Source organism: Callithrix jacchus, chromosome 15 (assembly GCF_049354715.1).
Source record: "Callithrix jacchus isolate 240 chromosome 15, calJac240_pri, whole genome shotgun sequence".
Lineage (NCBI taxonomy): Eukaryota > Metazoa > Chordata > Mammalia > Primates > Cebidae > Callithrix > Callithrix jacchus.
The window spans coordinates 9,270,792-9,295,000 of NC_133516.1; the positions used below are offsets into that span (position 1 = coordinate 9,270,792).

Sequence of the window (24,209 nt, forward strand, 5' to 3'; positions counted from 1 at the left end):
GAGGGTGAAAAGGCTACTAGAGGCAATATCTTGATCACAAGCTAAATTAAGCAACATTTAGACTAGGCACATAGAGCTTAATAATTGGTGGTAGTTTATGAAAATCACTTACCTATAAGGTAAAAGAGTCAAGATTTGACTTAAGGTCTATTTGAATTCTGAGCCTATGATCTTTCTCATGAAATCAAAATAATATTGGGTCATACTGAGTTCTGTTCTGAGCACAGATTTGCATTGAAAGTAACAACAGTGAACCAAAAACTAAGAAATAAAACAAGCTGCCAGGCGCGATGACTCAAGCCTGTAATCCCAGCACTTTGGGAGGCCGAGGCAGGTGGATCATGAGGTCAAGAGATCGAGACCATCTAGATCAACATGGTGAAACCGTCTCTACTAAAAATACAAAAATTAGCTGGGCATGGTGGTGCGTGCCTGTAATCCCAGCTACTCAGGAGGCTGAGGCAGGAGAATTGCCTGAATCCAGGAGGTGGAGGTTGCAGTGAGCCGAGATTGCACCATTGCACTCCAGCCTGGGTAACAAGAGCGAAACTCTATCTCAAAAAAATAAAAATAAAATAAAACAAGCTACACATACAATTAGCTGAAGCACATGAAGGTATTTTATGGCAGTGGTCCCCAGCTCCCAGGTCACAGACTGGGTGTCAGTCTGTGGAAGCAGTTAGGAACGAGGCCACACAACAGGAGTGGGGCAGCCACTCCCCATCACTGGCTTTACCACCCGAACTCTACCTCCTGCCAGGTCCGGGCAGTGGTGGCATTGCCTTCTCATAGGAGCATGAACTGTGGATGTGAGGGATCTAGGCTGCATGCTCCTTATGAGAATCTAATGCCTGATGATCTGTCAGCGTCTCCCTTCACCCCCAGACGGGACCATCTCACTGCAGGAAAATGAGCTCAGGGCTCCCACTGATTCCATATTATGGTGAGTTGTAAAATTTGTATATTTTTACAATGTAATAATGATAGAAATAAATTACACAATAAATATAATGTGGTTGAATCATCCTTAAACCCATCCTCCCTCCCTCCGGTTTGTGGAAAAATTGTATTGCACAAAACTGGTCCCTGGAGTTGGTGCCAAAAAGGTTGGTGACCACTGCTTTATGGTACTCTCTAAAGGAAATATCATGAGGGAGTAAGTTCTTAATAGTCAGAATTTTCTTATGGCTGTCTTTTCTTAATGCATCTTTCTTTTTTTCTTTTTTTGAGATGGAGTCTTGCTCTGTTGCCCAGACTGGAGTGCAGTGACGTGATCTTGGCTCACTGCAACCTCTGCCTCCTGGATTCAAGCAGTTCTCCTGCCTCAGCCTCTGAAATAGCTGGGATTACAGGCACCTGCCACCATGCCCAGCTAATTTTTGTATTTTTAGTAGAGATGGGGTTTCACCATGCTGGCCAGGCTGGTCTCAAAATCCTGACCTCAGGTGATTTGCCCAACTTGGCCTCCCAAAGTGCTGGGATTACAGGAATGAGCCACCATGCCTGGCTCTTTCAGCACTTAGACTATGACATCCCACACTTCCCTCTTGCATGTTGATAAAGACAAGCCTTTTGAGTAGGGTTTTCCAGAAAATAATGAGACTGATCAAATAATAATATCAGTTAAAAATGTGACTTTAAATTAGCTCCAAGCCTATCTTTCTTCCTCTGTTGTCTTTCTAAGGCTGCTAAAGAGCTGGGAAGTTGGAAATGAGACGAGTGTAAAATTAAAAGCTCAAGTTTTTGTCAAGATCTAGCTGTTTTTCTTGACTGAATGCTCCCTGGGTTATTGTAAGCCTTTGGTTAATTTCCAGAGTTTTGAAAAAGTTTATGATGACTTTTTTTTCAGTTTTTTGTTTCCAGGTCTTAAAATATATGTATTTTATTGAGTTTTAGGTTTTGGGGTACATGTGAACAACATGCAGGACTGTTGCATAGGTACATACATGGCAGTGTGGTGGGCTGCCTTCCTCCCCATCACCTATATCTGGCATTTCTCCCCATGTTATCCCTCCCCAAATCCCCACCCCCTGCTGTCCCTCCCCTAGTTCACCCCAACAGACCTCAGTGTGTGATGTTCCCCTCCCTGTGTCCATGTGTTCTCATTGTTCAAGACTCACCTCTGAGTGAGAACATGTGGTGTTTGATTTTCTGTTCTTCTGTCGGTTTGCTGAGAATGTTGGTTTCCAGGTTCATCCATGTCCCTACAAAGGACGTGAACTCATCGTTTTTTATGGCTGCGTAGTATTCTTTCAGAGGCCCTTGCTCTGTCATTGTTTGCTGACATGGTTAGTAGTAAGTAGTCTTTTTAAAAAATTTTATTTTCAGTATATAGAAAAACTGCAAAAACCTTAGGGATAAATTAAACAAAATGTGTTGAAAACCTGTAGATTGAAAACTATTCAGATAAATTTCTAAAAATTAAGGGAGAAGTGTACTGCCTTTTGGGCACGGCTCTTCTTTTCCAAATACATCACTCTGTTGGGGGATGCTGACTGCTGTCTGACCACAGGGCTATTCCATCTGTAATCAACTGGCGAATGTATTTTACAGAATTCTTACGTCTATATTCATGAGGGGTTCTGTTTCTATTAGATAGAGTTTTCTTTATTTATAATGTTTTCATCTGTTTTTGGTATCAGTGCAATGATGACATCATAAAACCAGGTGGAAGTTTTTTTTTCTATTTCTGGAAATACTTTTTCTAAGAATGGCATTATGTCTTTCAAATTTGATAGAATTAACCAGTAAAGCCATCTGGGTTTGAAGGGAATACATTTTTGTGATAAATTCAATTTATTTTGTAAATAATATTTTCTATGAACTATTCATATTTTCTGTTATCATGTGTTGATCTTGATTAATATGTGTTTTTCAAAGACCTTGTCCAATTCATCTGAATTGTCACTTTTTTTGCCTTGTGTTGTTTGTAATATTCCTTTATTATCTTTTTTAATATCTGAAGTAACTCTTTGGATTTCTACTCTTTCATTCCTGATTCTTGAGTTACTTTTGGTAATTTTCCTTATGTAACGAATTAACTATTTCATCTGGATTATTTAATGCTTAGTTTAGAGTTGAATATAATAGCAGTCTTTAGAATAGCATACCCTTGAGGATATGTGATGACTTTCCTAAGTGTCTGTAGGCCCTAATTGTTTTATGAGACTGTAAGAATAGCATAGCTTTTGTCTGAATCTTATTGTGGTATGTTACTTCAAGGCTTCAAAATCCCAGTGTATCAAACAAAAGAGAAATTTGAAATATTGGGCTTAGCAAATCCTCTTTTAATCAAGACATGCTTTTCAAATTGCTTTCTTTGTCTCTTCACATACTGTCTCTTTCCTCCAGGAAAATTTTTTTTCTGGGCATCTTGTGATTTTTCTCTTTCATGCAGCAGGTTTTTCTCTAATGTCTGGTAATTTTTTCTTGCTCAAAGTAAAATGAAGGCTGACTGGGAACTCTGTGTGAGGGGCCAGCCATTGTGCTAGAGGACCCAAAATATGAGGATTGAGAAAACATCACTGATATGGTTTGACTTCGTGTCCTCAACCAAATCTTATCTTGAATTGTACTCCCTATATGTCAAGGGAGAGAGCTAGTGGGAGGTGACTGGATCCTGGTGGCAGTTTCCCCCATGCTGTTCTTGTGATAGTGAGTGAGTTCCACAAGACCAGATGGTTTTTTTTTTTTTTTGAAGACAGAGTCTTGCTCTGTCACCAGGTGCCAGGCTGGAGTGCAGTGGCACAATCTCGGCTCATTGCAATCTCCGCCTCCTGGGTTGAAGCAATTCTCCTGCCTCAGCCTTTTGAGTGGCTGGGACTACAGGCGCGTGCCACCATGCCCAGCTATTTTTTTTTTGTATTTTTTAGTAGAGATGGAGTTTCACCGTGTTGCCCAGGATGGTCTCGATCTCTTGACCTGTGATCTGCCCGCCTCAGCCTCCCAAAGTGCTGAGATTACAGGCATGAGCTACTGCACCCGGCCAAGACCTGATGGTTTTATAAGAGATTCTTCTTCACTCTCTGTCTTTCCTGCTGCCTTATAAAGGAGGTACCAGCTTCCCCTCCCACCATGTTGTAAGTTTCTGAGGCCTCCCCAGCCATGCAGAACTGTGAGTCAATTAAACTTCCTTTGTTTATGCTACCAGCAGTCTTGGGTGGTATTCTTTATAGCAGTATAAAAACATATTAATACAATCACCATGGGTTACTGTTACTCACTAACAACCTTAACTTTCCCTGATAGGTTGTTCAATTTCTTTAGAATGATTTTGTTGATGAAATGATGGCAGTGGTGGTGGCAATATAGACCTTTCATCAATTTCATGATTATCCCTGAGTTTAGTCTTATTCTTACTTCTACCTTCAGTTACAGCTGCTGCCTCCAAGTCCTGACCCTCTCCAGAATTCTGTTTGTGTTGCAGCTGTTTGTTTTGGTGACTTTGGAGCCAAAGATGTTCCATTTATTTTTAATTTAAACATAATTGCAGTAATTTTGTTTATCTTATAAATTCGTAGAATGTAAAAGCAATGTCTTGGTTGGGTATAGTGGCTTTTGCCTGTAATCCCAGCATGTTGGGAGGCCTGAAGCAGGTGGACCACCTGAGGTCAGGAGTTCAAGACCAACCTGGCCAACGTGGCAAAACTCTGTCTTTACTAAAAATACAAAAATTAACTGGGTGCGGTAGGCACCTATAATCTCAGCTACTCATGAGGCTAAGGCAAGAGAGTCACTTGAACCCCAGAGGCAGAGGTTGCAGTGAACTGTGAACTGTGATCGCACCATTGCATTCCAGCCTGGGTAATGGAGTGAGACTCTGTCTCAAAAAATAAAAATATATAAAAATAAAAGCAATGTCTTGAAGATAAGGAAAGTCACTACTGCAGGTAGACATATTGACAGGAATGATGAGAGACAACTGGTGAACTGGCAGCAAAGAAGTAAAACAAAAGACCCCTTAAATTCAGGCACAAGAATGGAAGCTAATATGCAGAGGAAATACAGTTGTGCATTGCTCTGAAGCCTCTGGGAATTTCACACTGCACACCACTGTGTTCCCCAACAGGCTGATCATCTGCATCACCTGGGAAGATGAACACTGGTTCCTAGGCTCCACTCCACACCTTCTGCATTAAAAGACTGTTCTAGCAATGAGGTATAAAAACCTGTGCTTAAACATTCTTCAGGAGATTCTGAAGATCAGTGAGGTTGGGACTATCATAATTGATATTAGTAATGAAAAATTTAAGTCATTAAAGAAAAGGTTTAATTACTTTCTTTTTAAGAAGGCAGGTAAACATAGAATACATCATGTTAAGGTTTCCACCTAAAATAGTTAATATTAATAATTTAAAATTTTGTTGCTTAGGAGAGATAACCTTAGCTGTCTGGAAAACATACTGGATTTGGGTAACTGATTACTTAAGGTCACAGAAACTGAGATTTGACCCCTGTCATCTAGGCCTGCAACCTTGGAAGACAGTAGTCAGAAGAGCTTCCCTGATCGTGCACAGTCCTTACTTTTTTGGTCTTTTTTTCCCACTGTGTTCAATATTGAATAGTACTATTAGTAAAAATCATTGCTGAAAATCAAATGACTGTATGTCTGAAAGTATATCTTTGGGCTCTATTCTATTCCATTGATGAATTTATAAATCCATATATAAATATAATATGTCTTGATTACTATAGCTTTATACTAAGTCTTCAAGTCTGGTAGTGTGAGACCTCCAATTTTGTTTTATTATTTATTTTTGAAATTACTTGGTTATTCTGGGTCCTTTGCATTTTTATATAGCTGAAACTCTGTACCCATTAAATAGTATCTCCCCTTTCTCCCCTCCCCCTAGCTCTCATGGTAACCACTGTTCTACTTTCTGCTCTATGAATTTGATTATCTTAGTTACCTCATATAAGCTGTAGTCTGTTCCATTGTTCTGTCTATTCTTTCACCAATACCATTTCGATATGAACTTTAGAATCAGTTTGTCAATAGCCACAAAACAACTTGCTGGTAAACGGGGTGCTGTGGCTTATTTCTATAATCTCAACAATTTAGGAAGCTAAGGTGGGAGGGTCACTTGTGGCCACGAGTTTGAGACCAGTCCCAACAACATAATGAGACTCCATTTCTATAGAACATAAAAAAAATTGCTTGGTATGGTGGCGTGTGTTTGTAGTCCCCACAGCCTGGGAGGCTGAGGTGGGAGGATCTCTTAAGGCCACGGGTTTGAGGCTGCAGTGCGTCATGATCACACCACTGCACTCCATTCCAAGTGTCAGAGCGAGACCCTGACTCCAAATAAAAAACCAGCAAACAAAATCTTGCCGGTGTTTTGATTGAGATTGCATTGGATTTATACATCAAATTTGGAAGAATTCACAGCTTAGCAATATTGAGTCTATTTATGAGCATTTGACATCTCTCCAGATTGTACTTTCAGCTCAGTAGTTCTATGTTTTTGAGTATGACTTTTATTTTTGTACTGAGATTTTTCATATTTTTATTACTTATCAACATATTTCCTTTACATCCTTAAGCATACTTTTATAATTTCTTTAAAACCATTGTCTGCTATATCTAATGTCTGGATCCTCCTAGGCCACATGTATGTACTGTCTTTTCTTTTGAGTATAAGTTGTGGTTTTTTTTCTGTTTCTTCATAGGTCAAGTAATTTTGGATTGTATCCTGGACATTGTGAAGAATGCGTTGTTGATAGTTTGGATTCTGTTATTTTTTAAATTGTGGTAAAATTTGTAAAACATAGAATTCTCATTTTAACTGTTTTAAAGTATAATTCCTTGGTGTTTAGTACATTTGCAATGTTGTTTGCAAATTGCAATGTTTGCACTGTCTAGTTCTAGAACATTTTCATTACTTTGAAAGGAAACCTGTGCCAGCGTTCATCACTGTCTCCCCATTCTTTCCCTATCCCCAACCCCTGGCAGCCACTAATCATTCTTTCTTCATAGACTTGCCTACTGTGGCTCTTTCATAGAAGTAGAATAATGCAATATGTGGCTTTTTGTGTCTACCTTCTTTCATTTAGCTTGATGTTTTCAAGGTTCATGCATGTTGCAACATGTATGAATACCTTATTCCTTTTTATGGCTGAATAATACTCCATGGCATGGAAATACCACGTTTTATTTATCCATTCTTCAGTTGATGGACATTTGGTTTTTTCTACACTTTGGTTACTGTGAATAGTGCTGCTAGAAACATTCATGTACAAGTTTTTGCTTGAATGTCTATTTTTACTTTTTTCGATACATGCTTAGGGGTGCAACTGCTGAGTCACATGGTAAATTTATGTTTTACTTTCTGAGGAGCTGCAAAACAGTTTTCCTAAGCAACTGCACAATTTTATTTCCCACCAAAGTTCAGCCTGAGAAAGCTCCTGAGCAAGTGAGGAAAAGAAAAGAGAAGAGAAAAGAAAAGATAAAAGGGCAAGCTCCTGAGTGGATCTCCCAGGGAGCCACCAGACAAGTAAAAACACACAACCAAAGTTTTTGAGAAGAAGGTCCATATTGATCCCTCTGGCCCTAGCAAGCTGCACCAGGAATGTGGGCCATCATTTTCACATCCACTGCCTGACTGGTGAAGTGGGAGACGGTAGATGGGTTACAAAACTTCGACACTCTTTTATCAAAGTTTAGTAGCTTCTTTCTTATTAACTTTTCCTTTCACTGTTGTTAAGTTTTTTATTAGATTCTAGAGTTCTGAAAACGTTGATTCTAACATTTTTTGCCAGCTTAATTATTACTTTAATGGAGGGACTGAGTTTCAGAGTTCCCTACTCTGCCCTTTTTGGTGATGCCTGTCCTGCTGTTTGTTTATTTGGAAGATACTAATTTCTTTTGTTTTATCAAGTGGTTAATTTCCCTCAGCTCAAACTAAAAACTTGGTCTTCCTGTGGAGAATGATGGCTTTAATTTCAATTTAGTTATTTTATGTCATCTGGTCTGATTGATGTTTGCCCAGTACAAACATGGTGTAAAAGTCAGTCAGAGATTTGGATAGAGTTTATACACAAAATTTGGGACACTCTTTTATGGCTGTTTTCTTTCTGGGGTGTCCTTTACTCTCCAAATCTTTTGGTTACCTTGATGTCCAGAGTGGGCAAGTCCATGGAGAAAGTAGCTGGTTTCAGCACTTCAGGCTAATAACAAGACTGTGTGTTTCTATTTAGCTTTTCGTTCTCGATATGTCATGAGCTTGGGCCTCAGTTTTTTGCCTTTTAAGAAAAAATTATTATTTGTTTATTGTGGTAAAATACATATACAATTTACCATCTTAACTATTTTAAGTGTACAGTTCTTTGGTATTAAATACATTCGTAATGTTGTCCAATCATCACCATCATCCATCTCCAGAGCTCTTCATCTTATCAAACAGAAACTCTATGCCCATTGGAGAATAACTCCGCGTTCTCCCTTCCCTACAGCACCTGGCAAGCACCATTCTACTGCTACTGCTGCTATGAACATGGGTATACCAATATCTATTCTGAGGAATCACCATACTATTTTCCACAACTGCAATACCATTTTTGGTTTCTAACAACATTGCATAAGGGTTCCAGTTTTTCTTCTTTTTTTTTTTTTTGAGACAGAGTTTCGCTCTTGTTACCCAGGCTGGAGTGCAATGGTGCAATCTTGGCTCACCGCAACCTCTGTCTCCTGGGTTCTCACAATTCTCCTTCCTCAGCCTCCTGAGTAGCTGGGATTACAGGCACGTGCCACCGTGCCCAGCTAATTTTTTTTGTGTTTTTAGTAGAGATGGGGTTTCACCACATTGACCAGGATGGTCTCGATCTCTTGACCTCGTGATCCACACGCCTCGGCCTCCCAAAGTGCTGGGATTACAGGCGTGAGCCACCGCACCCGCCCGGGTTCCAGGTTTTCTACATCTGTGCCAACACCTATTATTTTCTGTTTTTTGATAGTAGCAGTCTTAATGAGTATGAGGTAGCATCTCATAGTTTTGATTTGTATTTCTCTAATCATGAATGAGATTGAATATCTTCTTATGTGCTTATTGGCGCTTTGTATATGTCTTTGGAAAAATGTCTATCAAGTCATTTGCCCACTTTTGAGTTGGATCATTTGTCTTTGTTGTTAACTTTTAGTTTTCTGTATATTCTGGATATCAATCTCTTGTCAGATGTGTGATTTACAACTGTTTTCTCTCATTCTCTAGGATGCCTTTTTACTCTTTCTATAGTGCCTTTTGAGACACCAAATGTTAAATATTTTCATGAAGACACCGAATGTTAAATATTTTCATGAAGTCTACTTTTTTTTTTTTTGGTTTCCCTGAGCCTTTGCTTTCACATTCAAAAAATCCCTCCCAAGTCCAATGTTATAAAGGTTTTGACCTATGTTTTCTTTCAAGAGTTTTATAGTTGTAAGTCTTTAATCCAATTTGAGTTAACTTTTGTATATGATGTTAGGTAAGGGTCCAACTTTACTGCATGTAGACATAACAGTTTTCCCAGCACCATTTGTTGGAGCAGTTTTTTGTCTTTTTTTTTGGTGGGGGACGGAGTGTCAGTCTGTGGCCCTGGCTGGAGGGCAGTGGTGCGACCTTGGCTCACTGCAACCTCTGCCTCCCAGGTTCAGGCAACTCTCCTGTCTCAGCCTCCTGAGTAGCTGGGATTGCAGGCACGCACCACTGTGCTCAGCTATTTTTTGTGTTTTTAGTAGAGTTGGGGTTTCACCATTGTGGCCAGGCTGGTCTGAAACTCTTGACCTCAAGTTATCTGCCTTGGCCTTCCAAAGTGCTGGGATTACAGGCTTGAGCTGCTGCACCCAGCCCTTGTCTTTAATGAAAAGAGGAGTAAGTAAGGTGAGGTTTCAGGCGTCATCTTGCATGGAAAGTTGTATTGAATATTTGGCATCTGTATTTGTCTTCTAGTGGTACCGTAACAAAACACATAAGCCTGGGTGGCTTAAGCAACATACGTTTATTTCTCACAGCTCTGGAGGTTGGAAGTACAAGATCAAGGTGCTAGCAGGGATGGTTTCTCCTGAGGCCTCTCTCCTTTGGATGCAGATTGCTGTCTTCTTGCTGTGTCCTCACTTGGCCTTTCCTCTGTGTGTGTACACCCCTGCAGGCTCTTCTTCTTGTAAGGACACCCATCCAATTAGATTAGGGCCATACCTTTATAATCTCATTTTTGCTACCTCTTTCAAGGTCCTATCTGCAGATATAGTCATATTGGGGTTAGGGCTTCAACATATGCATTTTGAGGTGACAATTCAATCCATAAGACCTTCTTGGTCTCCTGATGTGACTGAAATCAAAACAAACTGTGCTTGTTCTTACTAGGCAGGTATGCAAATTTTCAAAATAAAGGAGAAAGGAAAGGTAAAAATCAGCTTATCCAAGAATTGTGATTTGTGAATTGTGACGTGAATTGTGTCATAGCCACTCCTGCCTGGTTGAGTGATGGCTGGATGCCAGAACTTTCCTTGGATTTGCTTTCCTGTTAGTGAAAACAAGAACTTGTTATATAAAAGCAGTCAACTGAATATTTTCAACTGATTACTAGAATTTAAAAGCAAAGAAGTAATAATGGGAGTTAAAGTTTATGAACACTTTCTTTCCCTCTCTAAATGGAACAAACGTAGATGCTGCTAGCGATGAAGAATCTAGAATTCTTAGAATTTATTTTACAGAGGGAAATGGAACTACTCTATAAATATCATATTTTCTTCTTAGATGGTGTTTACACATGCATATACTGCCTTAATTGGAGAATGTTCTTTGAACACAAATATTTCAGATTGGTGTCAGAAGTGTCAGGCTGTAGTAGATGGACTTAGTTATGGTAAAGCTAGTTAAGTGCAATGTTTGCAGGACGGGAGGGTGTGCTGGACTTACCAGTCCATGTCACTAGATTCCTAGCAACATGCTGTCTCATTGTCCATTTACCCTCATCCCCTCAAATACGAAACTGCCTTCCATATGATGCTAATCAAGAACTCATCCCTACTGCCAAATTCTAGGCCTGCTTTAAAGATTCGTGAGCCTCCTAAGGTGGTTTTATTGGTTTACTTTGTGCCAAGTCAAGGAGATCTTATTTCCCTTGCCAAAATATTGAGACTCGCGGTCCTGATAATGGGATAGAAAAATCAAAGTTGGCTGGGCATGGTGGCTTATGCCTGTAATCCCAGCACTTTGGGAGGCAGAAGCAGGCAGAACACTTGGCCCAGGAGTTTGAGACCAGCCTACGCAACATGGCAAAATCCTGTCTCTAATAAAAAGACAAAAATTAGCTTGGCATGGTGGCGTGCACCTGTGGTTCCAGTTACTTAGGAGGCTGGGGTGGGAGAATCACTTGAGCCCAGGAAGTTGAGGCTGCAGTGGGCTGTGATCATGCCACTACACTTCAGCCTGGATTTTGGCGACATCTTATCTCACCAAAATAATAAATCAGAAAGAAAATTCCAGCAAATCTAGGGTGTATGACATGGTGTGTAGTAGCTGAAAGGACAGACCTAAAATCCCCAGCAGAGAACATGAGGGTATGAAGTATTGTCTATTGGTCTGAACATTTTATAGAGAGTAACTTTTATTGAAATGGATTGATTCTGAACATTATGTATGTCTTTGGAACAACTTTAGAAATAAAACAAAAGGTTCTGGTTCAGTTAAGACCCTAATTAATTAATTAGAATACCCATGAGAAGTTCATAGCTTCAAGTGCACTTTTTAAAACTCATAGCCAGTATGAACGTTTTTCACCCTGCTTTCTGAAATCCTTTGAAGCAAACCAATGGAATCTTTCTTTTGGTTGTGTTTCTAACTGAATTACCATCTGCTATTTGAAAATCATAATTAGTTTTGAAATTTACATTTAAATATAAATTTTACACTACTACACCAATTGGTCTGAGTCTAGAATAAGAAGAGAATTATTCTTATAGTTTGGTCTTATTATTCACTCCAATGCTTCATCTATTACATGAATCCCAAATGTATCTTTAAAACCCTGATTGGTGTACAGAGGATTCAACTACTTGTTATTCTTTCCTCAGCTCCTCTTATCTACAGCACCTCTCCTTCATTAGGACACAGTTTTAATTTCCGTAGCCACTGTGGCTTTCTTAAAGGAAAACTGCTAAGGTTGATAGGTTCAAATTAGACTTTTCTTCCTAAGTGCATTTATGCTTGCCAACATCTTCCTGTTTCCTTACATGCTTTTAACGGTTGATGCACTGCCCGTTGACTTAAGGACCAAGCAATTACAATAATATCAGTCCTTAGATCTGATTGTATAAATCCAGAACAGTATGCTACTTTTCTTTGTACTTAAAGAGAGCACAGCCACATGGTTACAAAGTCAAGCTCCCAAGGACATGACTGACAATTTGCTAAGCTGTCCTGAAAAGCAGGCTTACAGGTGTCCTAAGCCCATTTCCATCCTAAGGTACCCCTGTTTATGCTAGAACAATACAGGAAGACACACAAAACACATCAGATTGGCTACAATTTAAGATGAGCCTCACAAGTCCTTTTTCACATTAATCAAAACTTTACGGGAGATAAATAGTGATTTTTACCATGTATTCAACCAGTTTTCCCTAATGTTAACATCTTACATGAATGTATCTGTCAAAACTAAGACATGAACTCTGGACAGTTAACTATTAACTAAATTAGAGATCCTATTTGCTTTTCACCAGTTTTCTCACTAATATCCTTTTTCTGTTACTTGTTTTCATAACTGCTATCTTTGAAGATTACTACTCAGGTAATCAAAGTCAGGTAGTCAAAGTCTTTCACTTTGGGTTTGTCTGACATTTTCTCATTATTAGACTGGAATTATGGGTTTTGTGGAAAAATACCACAAAGGTAAAGTGTTCTTTCGTTGCATTATATTAGATGGCACATTATATTAACATGACTTATCACTGATGCTATTAACTTCAGTTGCTTGGCCAAGGTAATATGTGCCAGGTTTCTCTACAGAAAATTATCGTCTTCCCCTTTTCTTTCTTTCTTTATTCTTTAGAAACTATCAGAGGATTTAAATTAAGCTGACTTCTGAAAGGAGTACTATCTACACATATTGTTTGGAATTCTTCTGTGAAGAAAACGTATCCCTTCACTCCCATTTGTTTATTTAGTTATATATTTATATACGTATTGATCCATACGTATTTGTTTTACACTTGGGTTACAATTCAGTACTGTTTTATTGATTGCTCAAATTGTTCCGGTTTTGGCCCTTTGTAGTTCTTTCAGGCTGGCTTTTGTGTCTTAACATATTCCTGGCCTGCCATCTGGTATTACAAAAGCACCAGGCTTCTCTTCTTTTTTCCCCTCTTCAGACCTTAGAACAAGCTATTTTTCCAAATATTATTTTTTATTTTGATGATTTTGAATACTATGATAATATTTTATTCCAAATATTATAATATTGATATTTGATTCCAAATATTGTTTTTCCAAGATTTGGATAGTGAGAACCTCTTTAGGCTGGTTTGCTGGTTATTTTCACATCTCAACAATTTTTGAGCAGTTTTTACTTTATTGCGCAATAAGATATTCCCATCACATTGAATGTTTTTCTTCTGTAATGAAATTTGCTATTTCTCCAAAGAGTCCTGGTTCATTTTATTAGAGAATGGTATTCAGAAGCTGAGATCTAGGTTCTAAGCATGCCGACTGCTACTCTGGGTCACTGCTTTTAGGCTGTTTCTGCTGACAGAGCTAGGTTGGTGGTTCTTTCTAGTCTTATTCCCTTCAGTATTTACACTGTTCTTTTCCCACAGTGAGATCTCTGGCTCCCAGTAACTGTGGTATTATTCATTTGCTTAATACTACAATACAGTATTGTTTCAGAATTACAACTCTTATATCACTATGAATCGTAATTCTACTAAATAGAGTTCAAGATTTGTTTGCAGTTCTTTTGGTCTCATAGCTGAACTACTGGGTCTAAAGCAGGGATCAGCAAACTTTTTCTATAAAGGGCCAGATATTAATTATTTTAGGTGTTATGGGCCATAAGATCTCTTTCACAACTGCTTAACTGTCCATTGCAGCAGGAAATCAGCACTAGAAATAGGTAACAAAAAAGCATGGTTGTGTTCCAATGAAGCCTTATGTGCGAAAAGCAAATAGAAAGCTGGATTTGTCCTGCGAGCCATAGTTACTTGGATTCTAAAATTACTTAGATTTCCTTTTATTTTTTCTTTTTTAGTACATTTTGTCTTTAGACAAAAGACATAGAACGTCAGTTCCCTGGATTCTTTTCTTTTCTTTTTTTAAAGATTATACTACCTAATTCAAAGGAAACTAAGTTCTTATTTCTTTTTTCAATCAATTTTAGGGCTTGTTTTCTTTCCCCAGTTCTCGTTAATTTTATATTATTTATGTTAGTGAACTTTAAAAATATTCTTTCTTCAAAATTTTGTTTTATTGCACAGGCAAGATGCTTAATTATGATGGATCAACTTTGGATTTTCAGATTTTAAAAAATGCATACAAATGTAGCTAGAGAAGTTATGAAAGAAGATTGCCTGACAGGGTGCTAGGTGCTTTTTATTTGTGTTTTCTTATTCACTCATTAGAGTACAATCACATTTCATTGAACATAAGATGCCATAGATTAAAAGGCATATTTTACTTTCAGAATGTTAAAATGTCAGAAATGATGGAACATAACACTATTAGATACTTTTATTTCTGTTTGTTTTAAAAGATGAATACATTGACTTAGGAAGGTTAAGATATTTGTACGAGAGTACATAATTAGTAGTTGGCAGAGTCAGAAAACACACGCAGATCCTTTTCTCTCAGATCTTTTCTGTGGCCTTTCCTCCTCCTCCCTTCCCTGGCCCCATGCCTTCCTTCCTCCCTTTATCCTTCTTTAAAACGTTTTTTTTTTTTTGTCATTTGGGCTTACCAAATTTGGCTCATCTAGTTGCTCAATTGTTCATCAAGCTAATTCCTTTATCTAATCTCAGTTTTTCAGAAGCCCACCTTCTCAGAAATCCTTATCTCAAAACACTGGGACTGAGTTGGAGATCTCTCATCATCATGACTCTGTGGAATTTGCTGCTTATATATTTTATTATTTATATTCTACAATATTAAAATTCATTTTCAATAATGATTATAGGTCATTTGTACAATCAAATGTTATTAAATGTTTTTACAATTTTGTTTAACCAAGAAGGTCTTTTTTTTTTTTTTTTCTGAGACAGGGTCTCACTCTGTCACCCAGGCCGGAGTACAGGGTACAGTCTCGGCTCACTGCAACCTCTGCCTCCCGGGGTCAAGTGATTCTAGTGCCTCAGCCTCCTGAATAACTGGGACCACAGGCACCTGCCACCACCTGGCTAATTTTTGTATTTTTAGTAGAGATGGGGTTTCTCTATGTTGGCAAGGCAGGTCCAGCCTCCCTCCCAAAGTGCTAGGACTGTGTCAGACCAGGAAGATCCTTTTGTGTATTGTTCATGTCAACATAATTTACTTCAACTTGTAAGTTTTAAGGAGACAGAGTTGGCATGGACATACATGTTTTGGGGCAGTATTATGCATATGCCATTGAGATGACTAAGGAATAAACACAGAAAGAATAATCGTATATAATTGAATCATATTATGAATGGACCTTAATAATATTGTCACCCATTCACATATGGATGGCGAAAGTATTACTACTACTAAAAATAATAATATAAAAATAACAAAGCAATAATGAACATTTACTGAAAGCTTATTACATTCAGGTATGTTTGAAGTGTTTTACATGTATTAATACATTTAAGCTTATTTTATTCTCAAATTTCATAAGTAAGTACAATTATTATTCCCATTTACAAATGAGACAAGTGGGGCACATAGAAGATAAGTAAATTAACCAAGGTCACACACATAGCATGAGGCTGAGCTAAGGTAAAATACTTTGAAACTATTTCAGTTCAATGTGGATATATAGTGCATTATAGATACATTTAGCTTCTATAGAGAAATAAAGTCATAAAATCAATTTATTCTCAGTGTGTTTATTTATTCTAATTCCCCTCCTGAATATGTGGGAGCTACAGGTGTTTTTTTGGTTAGGGTCAGGACTCCAAGGTTGTATGGTGGAGGACCAAATATGACCATTTCATTTCAGAACATGGAGCTGAGGGAACTCTGGAAAGCAAAGTCCAGGGTGTAGTGGATGTTGTGGTTCCTTCCTCAACATCTGTTCTCTCTTCTCTTGGTCACTACCTGACTCTCATTTGAGTATCTCTTCCTTTTTGACTCAGCCCCTGACACTAGGAAAGGACCTGCATATGCGGCAATGCAATCTCATCACCTCATCAAGGTTTAGGGTTTGAAGTGACATATAGGCTGAAGGAATGGGACAAAAACTCTGCAAAATATGTTTTCTGGCAATATCTAAGAAATAGTCTGTTGGCCAGCTGCGATGGCACATGCCTATGATCCTAGCATTTTAGGAGGCTGAGCCAGGAGGATAGCTTAGCCCTGGAGTTCTAGACAGGCCTGGGCAACATAGTAAGTCCTTATCTCTACTGAGCATTGAAATAAAAAATTAGCTGTTGTGGTGGCATGTGCCTGTAGTTCTAGCTACTGGGGAGGCTAAGGCAGGAGGATCCCTTGAGCCCAGGAGTTTGAGGCTGCAAAGAGCTATGATTGTGCCGTTGAACTCCATCTTGGGTGATAGAGCGAAATCCCATTTCTTAAAAAAAAAAAAATCTCTTTATCTTTCTCATCTTCTGGGTCATTTTGTTCAGATAAGCAGCATGGTAGTGGTGTAGCCATATTAGCAACAGTAGTGATAGTAGTTATGGTAGTCATATTGCTACGATTAGTGAGGTTGGCCTTAGGATAAAGCTGATATCATGCAAGGAAAAGCCAGGAAAGACTGAGAAATGGCATTTCCTTTTAGCCAGTGAATCAATTAACTCAGAATCCTGACCTACCTCCAGGTTTCCAGTATGTGAGCAATAAATCCTAAGTGTATGAGAGCTAATTTGAGTTGGATTCTGTTTGACTTACAATGTAATGCATGCCATCTCATACAAGAGGTAAGAAAAGAACTGAAGCTAATAGAATAGGTCAAATGCGGTATCAGAAAGAGCTGATCTGAGAAGTAGAGACTAGGAATGTGGCACAGGATAAGACCTGGAGATGTTAAATTAGAACTGTGAGAGTTTGGAACACTAGACGAAGGGGTAGAGCTGGAAGCAATCCTCTGAGCTGAGGAGCTGTGCATGAGGGCTGGAGGAAGAAACCGAGGACATCCACCTCCAGTAGAACTTCTGGATGTTTGCATTGCTCATAGACTTGGTTCTAAAGATTGGGGTCAAAGGTAGTGGCTAAATGTCATCCCCTTTATCTTTGACTTTTCTCCAGATCAATGCAGACCACCAAATGTGAAGGCTTACTTGCTACTTAGAACGAACCAAGTATCATTTCACATTGTATATATGTGGGTATCAAGGCATCACATTATACCCCATAAATGTATACAGTTATAATTAGTCAATTAGAAATAATATTAATAAAAAAATTAAGACTTTGCTTTCTCCCACAATAATTTACTGCTGTGGGAATAACTTTCCTATCATAAATAAATAGAAAATCAAGCAACTATATTCAGAGACTGTACCACTAGCATAGGACCGTGATCCCTAACAGACGAGAAACAAATGAGACAGGATTGTGATGACACCAACTTTCTTTCTGGAGGTAGTTTCCACAGTGCAGGGAGGAAGAACTGAAGCTGAGCCTGGTGGCCTTCTACATTGAAACGATAGATCAGGAAAACCCAGGCAGCTAGAAGTTGTCGGGCAGAGTATTGCAGAAAGGGGACTGGGCTGAAGACAGCTCCAGATGGTTGCACAGGGCTCTCCTCAGGTCTTTGATGAGTATGAATAGGTGCATGCATGGGAAGAAACTTCCTGAGGCCAGGGAAGAGGAATCAGAAAGCAATAGGCCAAACAGTTGGCCTAGTTCACAAATGACTGAGAATAGTTTATGTTTCTACTAGTCTGAGTAAAGAGAACTCCTAATACACATGGTTGACTCCTCAAAAGTGTCATGCCTTAACATTGAGATTAAATTAGTTTCACAGTAAAGGCTTATCTGAATTATCCGTAATAGAGCATAAAAGAAAGCCTCAGGGCTGGGATTGGTGCTCATGCCTGTGATCCCAGCCCTTTGGGAAGCTGAGGTGGGCAGATCACCTGAAGTCAGGAGTTCAAGCCAGCCTGGTCAACATGGAGAAACCGCATCTCTACTAAAAGTACAAAAATTAGCTGGGAGTGATGTTGCGTGCTGTAATCCCAGCTACTCGAGAAACTGAGGGAGGAGGGAGGAGAATCGCTTGAACCCAGGAGGTGGAGGGTGCAGTGAGCCCAGATTCTGCCACTGCACTGAAGCCTGGGTGACAGAGCAAGACTCTGTCTCAGAAAAAAGAGTAAGTCTCAAAGGATCATCCTTAAGTTAATTAACTGTGTCCCTGAAAAAAAAAATTCAATACTTTTTAAAGGTAAACAACAAAATCTAGCCCCCTACAAAATTGTACATGTTAACCTTTTAAAAATTACAAAGTCTGACATTGAATGGTAATTTATCAGGTATAGAAATAGGCAGAAAAAAGGATCCATAAATAGGAGAAAAATCAGCTGATAGAGATGTATCCAGAAATGATGAAATTGGTAGATAAGGGCCAGAAGTAGCTATTATAAATCTCACAAATATGCTCAAGGATGTATGATGAACAGAGACATTGAAGATATAAAAAGACCTAAATGAAATTTCTACACATGAAAAATATAATGTTGGAAATGACTGAACTTTTGCTTAGGATGTAGAGTTGAACATGGCTAACCATGCCTAACTATGAGCAGAAAACAGAACAATTTTTAAGCCATAACTTTTCTTGAGCCCATCAAAGAACTGAAGTCATAGAGCAAGAGCTAAAAGCCCTTCTGAGGAGAAGTGGACACAGAAATTGGTCTATGTTTGGCAGAACCTCAGAGCAAGAGGATTTTTGGCTGCCAAAAAAGCCACCTCCTCACCCCCTTCAAAAAAGCAGATAAAAAGAAAACAGCTAAGATTATAATAATTTTTTAAAGATTGACTGAGCTAATAATTTGAAATGATAGGGAGTTCCATATGCAAGAGGGTATCACATGTACCCACGAACTCTTTTTCATAGGCCTCCTTTTGGTATCCTGGGAAAGATTAGAGTCAGGATAGGACACTGGCTGCCCTTCATTACTTTTTTCCATCAAATTTGGAAGTTTTGGGCCATTATTTGTTTTTGTTGTTGTTGTTTGGGCCATCATTTTAAAAAATATTTTTGTTACCTGCCCTTTGAAACTGTGCATCTTTGCCTGGGCCCTGAGGGAGGGAGGAAGGGTTTCTTGCTCCTCTCCCAGCAGCTGGAGGCTTTTTGCTTTGTGTGATAGGAGGGAGCAGGGAACAGGCACCAGCAAATGCTTGAGAAGAAAGCGGGGAAGCCAGGCTCCTCCAGGTTTTCTCAGAGTCAGTGCTCTGAGTGCAAAACAAAGGAGACTTGGATTCTGCAAAACACCAAGACATAAGGGAAAAAGGCAGATTTTCTTTAAAGTGGGTGTTTTATTGAGATATAATTTACCTAGCACAAAATTCATCCTTTTAAAGGGTACAATTCAGTGGGTTTTAGTATAGCCACAGAGTTCTGCAACCTCCATCACTATAAGTTCCAGAACATTTTCAACACCCCCAAAAAACACGATACCCCTTAGCCATCACCTTCCCCATTTCCCCACCTCCCCCAGCCCTAGGCAACCATTAATTTACTTTCTCTCTATATAAATTTACCTGTTGTGAACCTTGCACAAGAATGGAATCACTCCAAAATGCAGTTGTGACTGGTGTTGACAAAAGAGTCAAACTCTAAAATATTTGAAGAGATTTATTCTGAGCCAAATATGAATGACCATGGCCTGTGACATAGCCCTCAGGAGGTCCTGAGAACATGTGCCCAAAGTAGTCAGGGTACAGCTTGGTTTTATGTATTTTAGGGAGGCATGAGACATCAATCAAATACATTTAAGAAATGTATTTAAGAAATACATTGGTTTGGTTCGGAAAGGCAGGGCAACTCAAAGTGGGGGCTTCCAGGCTATAGGTAAATTTAAACATTTTCTGGTTGACAATTGGCTGAGTTTATCTGAAGATATGGGATCCATGGAAAGAAAATGTTCAGTTTAAGATAAAGGATTGTGCAGACCAAGTTTTATTGTGCAGAGGAATCTCTCAGATAGCAGACTTCAGAGAGAGAGCAGGTTATAAAATGTTTCTTATCAGACCTAAAAGCATACCTGGTTCTTAGTTGATTATCTCCTGGATCTGGAAAGGAAGGAAGGAAAACAAAGGGGAAAGGAGATTCTCTATAGAATGTGGATTTTTCCCACAAGAGACTTTACAGGGCAATTTCAAGGTATGGCAAGGAAATATATTTTGGGGTTAAATATATTTTTTTCCTTGTCTTATAATGTTATGCCAGAGTCAGATTGAAAAGTAAGTCACAATATATAGGGTTAAATAAAACCCATCTGATGAGAATTTATGATCTGTAGGGCATGACTCCCTAGACCCCTGAGATAGGAATTTGGGCAAGATAAAAAATTAGAGCTTAGTTCTCACTGGCTTCTTACACTTAGCATAATGTTTTCAAGGATCATCCATGTTGAAGCATGTATTGATACTTCCTTTATTTTTATTGGTGAATAATATTTCATTGATGGGGATATTGACAGAGCAGGAGCATGGCCATCTTGGACACGTACTACCATTCTAAAGTTCCCCTTGATAAAAAAAACCCACCTAAATCCAAAGGGCATCAGCCTAATGGGTAAGGTCAGCATGACCATAAACCACAAATGACATCTCCAACCAGAAACATTCCATCCTTAAGATAAGCCCCTCCCCAACCAGAGACATGCCGGTCCGAGATAACTTCCCCTCCTGCTGGAGAGATATCAGCACCAAGATAACCTCCCCTCCAACCAGAGACATTCCAACCCCGCAATAGACTCCCCTATACGGAAACATTCCAAGCCTGTGATAAGATCCTTCAACCTAAAACCAATAAATACTTAGTCTGTAAGAGAAAGCACACCTGACTGAAATTGGCCAGAAGCCGCTCTCAGGTTTATTCTCCAAAATAAACCTGTCTGTGACTGTTCAGCCACTTTTTTGTGTTTCTTTCCTCTTTCTTTTACTCTTATAGATATTTCACAGTTTTTAAACTCATTCATTAATTAAGGAACATTTGGATTATTTCTATTTTTGGCTTTTATTAATACTGTTGCTATGAACATTTATGTACTTTTTTTTTTAAAGACAGAGTCTTGTTCTGTCACCAGGCTGGAGCATAGTGGTGCAGTCTCGGCTCACTGCAACCTCCACCTCCCGGGTTCAAGCAATTCTTCCACCTCAGCCTCCTGAGTAGGTGGGACTACAGGCGCGAGCCAAATGTCCAGCTAATTTTTGTATTTTTAGTAGAGATGGGGTTTCACCATGTTGGCCAGGATGGTCTTGATCTCTTGACCTTATGATCCACCCACCTCAGCCTTCCGAAGTGCTGGGATTACAGGTGTGAGCCACCATGCCCAGCCATACTTTTTTTTTGAGACTGAGTTTCACTCTGTCACCCAGGCTGAAGTGCAGTAGTGTGATCTTGGCTTACTGCAACCTGAGCCTCCTGGGCTCAAGCCATCTTCCCATCAGCCTCCTAGGTACCTGGGACTACAGGCCCACACCACAAGGCCTGGCTAATTTTTGTAGAGACAGGATTTTATCATGTTGTCTAGGCTGGTCTCAAACTCCTGAGCTCAACTGAGCCACTAGCCTTGGCCTCCCAAAGTGCTGGAATTACAGGTGTGAACTATCACACCTGGCTTATGTACATATTTTTGTATAGACTATGTTTTATTTTCTCTTGGGTATTTACATTGGAGTGTAATTTCTCAATCACATGATAACCCTAAGTTTAACATTTTGAGGAGATGCCAAACTGTTTTCCAGAGTGGCTGCCCTGACTTTTAAAATAGTGGAATAATGACATCTGGATATTCACTTTTCCATAAAAGCAATGACTACACTGACAAATATTGCCAAAATAAACTTTTTCAGAACTCTAGAAATTAGCCAAATGTTTGCAACAATTTGAGGGGTGTCCACTGAAAAAAAAAGGTGGGTCCTAAATCTTAGTAAGAAGAGCACATTTTGTGGCATTTGTCCTGCTCCCATCCCCTTTTTGCCAGCTCCATGGTAACATTGAAAACCAGAAGCTTCATAGTCTCAGTATTTGTAAAAACCAGTAGCCTAGTAGCCACTGGAGGGAACAGACAAGGTTTGCAGTGCCAAGGCTGAAAGCTCTATCCCCAGTGAATTTTTACTATTCGCCCTGTATGGAAGTTTTCTGAAAAAATTACAAACCATTCACAGTGCTTGAAATTTGACTTCAGGGCTCACTTAGCAGGAAAAGCCCTATCTCCAGGGTGTTTTTAAAAAACAGTCAGGATACTTCTTTAACATTGTAGTTGTCCAAGGTGAGGATAACAGTTGGGACAAACTAGAGGATTTTACCACTGAGCCTCCCAAGTGTTAGTAAAGAAAGTTAATCTTATTCAGGGACTAGGCACTTTACATTTATTACCCTGTTTAACTTTAAACTTTGAGGTGGATCTCTCTCAGAGACAGTAAAAGTTGAGAGTTAAACCATCAAATGCTAACGGTCTATGCTTTGGCCTATGAGCAATGTCAGCCCACCCTCCCATTGAGGCAGTCAGTTATAGAGGCAGTCTCTGCTCTCCACAAGTCAGTCTATTCTGCTAGAAGCCCTCCATTGGTCTTTGTATTGAGCCCTCCAGGTCTTCGATTAGTGGAGCACAGTCCAGATCTCTAGTCTGCTGTGGGTTGGAAATTGACCTTTTGCTTGACTTGGTCTCATGCTACCATTCCACACTGATTGAAATGGACACCCCTGATAAAAACTCCAGAGCCCTCTTGGTGCTTTGGATGTTGCACACTGGTTCTCCCGATGGCCCCTCTGAGCTAACCTCTGAAACACGCATCATTCCGTATTCCCTTTAGGTTTGGCTTCTACTTCCCTCTTCTTGCATTCATGTTGCTGGGACCCCACCATACCTGAGGCCCATATGAGATGGGATGAAAGATAGCCTATTTGGCACGACCCTCTCAGGAACAATACTCAGTGCTTCTACTCTGTTCCTTGCCCTTCAGTCCAGTCTGGCCCTTGCACATGCTCAACCATCAGACTGACTGTGAGTCAAGCTTCTGATAAATGGATTCTCCTGCCTCATCATCCCACTCCTTTCTTCTCAGTTTCTATATTATTACTCTTATTTACCTCCATGTCTCAAAACTTTAGACCTGGCTACCTTAATTCACATCCTGTTTGCAGTACATTGAACTTGGTTCCCTGGATGTTTAACTTTAGCTCTGCCTACTACCGGATTTTCCTCTGGCACTCCTTTGTCCTATGCTGCCTTAACCTTGACCCTTAGAATTTATTACAGATTTCAGTACCTTGGCCAATGCTTGTCTAGGCCAGGTCACACACACTGCCAGCACAGGGATTTCAACAGAGAAAACTCTTTTTGTTCTCCCTCAGTGTTCTTATAAGAGCTTGATACTGAACAGAGACCAGAAGAGGCGTCTATGCACAGAAACATCTGGGATCAGTTTTTTAAACAAACCAAACGAAGAATTCTCATAAAAGAAATTGCTATCCTCATGTAACCTTTTTTAGGGGGACACAGTCTTGCTCCATTGTGAGACTGGAGTGCAGTGGCACACTCTCAGCTCACTGCAACCTCTGCCTCCTGGGTTCAAGTGATTTCCCTGCCTCAGCCTCCCAAGTAGCTGGGATTACAGGCACGCGCCACCATGCCAGACTAAATTTTTGTATTTTAGTAGAGACAGGGTTTCACCAAGTTGACCAGGATGGTCTCAATCTCCTGACCTCGTGATCCACCTACCTGGGCCTCCCAAAGTACTGGGATTACAGGCATGAGCCACTGTGCCTGGCCTCATGTAACTTAACAAGTAACTTAAATCATCATTTGTTGTGATAGGCACTGGGGAAATGCAGGTTTTATAAATATGAGTCAGAGAGAGGGAATATACTTTTCATGGTTACAATGATATGTA

General features: G+C 39.5%; 1 protein-coding gene across 11 annotated transcripts in view; it reads left to right on the forward strand.

Annotated features, from left to right (window-relative positions):
• FXR1 (FMR1 autosomal homolog 1) overlaps positions 1-24,209 on the forward strand; it is an 819,632-nt gene that overhangs the window by 102,810 nt on the left and 692,613 nt on the right. The gene's annotated exons all lie outside the window — the stretch shown is intronic.